The sequence below is a fragment of the Phocoena phocoena genome, chromosome 6 (genome assembly GCF_963924675.1).
Source record: "Phocoena phocoena chromosome 6, mPhoPho1.1, whole genome shotgun sequence".
Lineage (NCBI taxonomy): Eukaryota > Metazoa > Chordata > Mammalia > Artiodactyla > Phocoenidae > Phocoena > Phocoena phocoena.
In genome coordinates, this window is record NC_089224.1 from 91138815 (window position 1) to 91142226 (window position 3412).

The window sequence follows — 3412 nt, forward strand, 5'->3', positions numbered from 1 at the left end:
AGTGGGCTGCAGGGGGCAGAGTAGGTGGAAGTGTTGTTTGCTTTTCTGTCTCCTTGGCCGCCCCCCACCACTCCCCCCCAGCTGGACTAAGCTATCACCTTCCTATTTCTGCTTTTCCACCTCTTACAGCCGGGCTGAAATATGTCAGCAGTATCACTGACTTACTATGAAACCTTGAGCGGGTCTCTTTCCCTCTCCAGGCCTTGCTTCCCATGTGAACAGTGAAGGTATACAACCAAACAATCTCTAAATTTAGTAACTTTCATAAGTCCACTGGACTGTCGCTCATTCCTCTGTGACAGCCATGTGACTTGGGACAACTTATTTAACCCATCTGATAGACCACCAAAATGAGTCACACCCTTCTCTTTTCTAACTCTGATGAATAAAAAAAGTTGCTTCCTTATACCCAAGGCATGAAAATAGTAACCAATCCATGTTCCCTCAGAAGCCCCTGAGTTCCAAAGACAAGACCATTACTGTACTAAATTCTCCAAAGGGTTTCCAAGGCTTTAAATCCTCTATGACATCCCCGACACACCCACCACCCCCACTAGCCCCAGTGCAACCTTAAAACCTCCTAGGGTTAATTTCTGCCTCTCCTCTCCCCTTTATGTCTTGCTGGAGGGTTCTATGAGAAATGTCATTCCACTTCTAGGTATGTACTCTAGAAAAGCATTTTCAAATGTACACAATAAGGCATACAGAAGGATATTCACTGGGGCCTTATTTACCATAATGAATAATCAGAAAAAAATGTCCATCAACTAAAAAAATAATAATAATAAAACTCTGAGAAATCCATTTAATAGAATACTGTGCAGCACTTCAAAAGAATGAGGCAGATCCAAAAATACTAATATGGGTAGACTGACAAGACATATTGTTGAGTAAAAGAAGCATGCTACAGAATGGTATGCATAGTATATCTCTTATGCAAAAAAAGTAAACTGTACATATTCTAAGTATATATATATATACACACATATACACACACACACATACATATATAAATACATAGCAGAGATCTGGGAGGATGTGTAACAAACTGGTGACGTTGTTTACCTCCAAGGAAGGGATGGTCAAGGGGACTTTATGTGAAATATTTTAATATTTTTACTCAAAGGATATAATCATAAATTACTTAAGAAATTTAAATTATTTTGAAATAATACAGCCCCTAAGTATATGACAATAGCACAAAAAATGGGGGGAAAGAAAAGTTCTTACTCTATACATGAACTGGTATAATATAATTTGAAGATGACTATTCAAAAATGTGATAAAGATGAAAATTAAATAACATAAAGAAATTTTTATTAGAAAAAGAGGTTTAACAAATAAGACAAGAGTGAAGAGAAAACAGAATCATAAAAAAATAATCCACAAGCAGGTTAGCAAATAGAAGGGAAAGGAAGAAAGAACAGATGGAACAAATAGAAAATGACTAGCCAGATGGTAGATTTAAATGTAACCATATCAATAGTAAAAATGTAAGTAATCTACACACCCCAATTAGAAGGCAGAGACTGTCAGATTGGATAAAAAAGCAAGACAACACATTATGCTGTCTACAGGAAACTCACCTTCAATATAAAGACATAAATAAGTAAAAGGTTAATATGATGCAAAAAGACAGACCATGCAAACACTAATCAGAGAGCTGAGTGCCCTTATGAATACTAGACAAAGCAGACTTCAGAACAGGAATATTACCAGAGATAAAGAGAGTCATTACACAATGATAAAGGGGACAATTTAACAACAAGATATAAGAATCCTAAATATATATACACCTAAGATTGGAGCTTCAAAACGGCATGAAGCAAAAATTGCTAGAACTCAGAAAAGAAACAGACAATTCCATGATTATAGTCAGAAACATCAATGACCCTCTTAGTAATAGAAGAAGCCGAAAGAAATTAGTAAGGACATAGAAGACCTGAACAACACTATAAACCAACTTGACCTAATTGATATTTATAGAGAATTCTAGTCAACAAACAGCAGAATACACACTCTTTTCAAGTACAGTTGACCACTGAAAAACACGGGTTTGAACTGCACAGATCCACTCATATGTGGATTTTTTTTCAAAAGTAAATACTAGAGTACTACACAATCCCTGATTGGTTGAATCCATGGATGTGGAACCTTGGATACAGAAGAACCGTGGATACGAAGGGTTGGCTATAAGTTAGTCATATGTAAATATGAAATAGTCACCAAGAATATACTGGGTCATAAGTCAAATCTCGACAAAGTTTAAAAAACTTAAATTGTACGAAGTATGTTCTCAATACTTTGAATTAATGCTTTGAATTCACAATATAATTAAATTAGAAATCAAGAATACAAAGATATTTGGAAAATTTCCCACACTTCTAAATCACTCAAAGTCAAATGATAAATTATAGAAACTTGAATTGAAAATGAAAACACATGAAAAGTTGTGGGATATAGATAAATCAGTGTTTACAGGGAAATTCAAAGCATTCAAAATTTATAGTGTTAGTACCCCAGTAAACATGGTAAATATTCCTAAGACCCACTAGACTTTCTATAAGAAGTGTGACTAGCACAACCCCACAAAATGACACAGTACAAGAAGGGCAAGGATTCAGGCCTGTCCCGGGAAAGCAGTGTTACCAAAGGAAGTAGAGTGGCTATGGTGAGCAAGCTAGGCAGATTTTCCAGCAAAGGCTAAAACTACAAACAAAACTGTGCTAAGGTTTGAACGCTTAAGCCCTATTATACATCTAAAAGAATGCCAGCTATTAATAGACGCGTGCATTATGAACTGGGAAGAGACAACAAGAGAAAAGGCCAAATCATCCTGTTCTGGGTTTCACCTTTTGTTTTATTACAAAGGAAATAAAATCTTGAGGCTATGCTGACTTCAAAAAAAAAAAGTTTATATTAAGAAGAGTAGAATAGTCTCAAATCAATGCCCTAACGAGAATTCACCTTAAGAAACTAGAAAAAGAAAGGCAATATAAAGTCAGAGCAAACAGGACATAAAAATATGAGCAGAAATCTATGAAATAAAACCAGAAAAACAAAGAAGAAAATCAATGAAACCAAAAGCTGTTTCTTTGAAAAAAAAAAAAAAAAGACAACTGATAAACCTCTACTCAGACTGATCAAGAAAGTGAAGGCACAAATTACCAACATCAAGAATGAAAGAGGGACGGGCTTCCCTGGTGGCGCAGTGGTTGAGAGTCCGCCTGCTGATGCAGGGGACACGGGTTCGTGCCCTGGTCCGGGAAGATCCCATATGCCGCAGAGCGGCTGGGCCCGTGAGCCATGGCCGCTGGGCCTGTGCGTCCAGAGCCTGTGCTCTGCAACGGGAGAGGCCACAATAGTGAGAGGCCCGCGTACAGCAAAAAAAAAAAAAAAGAAGAAGAATGAA

The 3412-nt window shown here is 37.0% G+C and overlaps 1 pseudogene; it reads left to right on the forward strand.

Moving 5' to 3' along the window:
* Positions 1 to 2528: 2528 nt before the first annotated feature.
* LOC136125112 (large ribosomal subunit protein eL42-like) lies at positions 2529 to 2878 on the forward strand (annotated as a pseudogene).
* Positions 2879 to 3412: the final 534 nt, after the last annotated feature.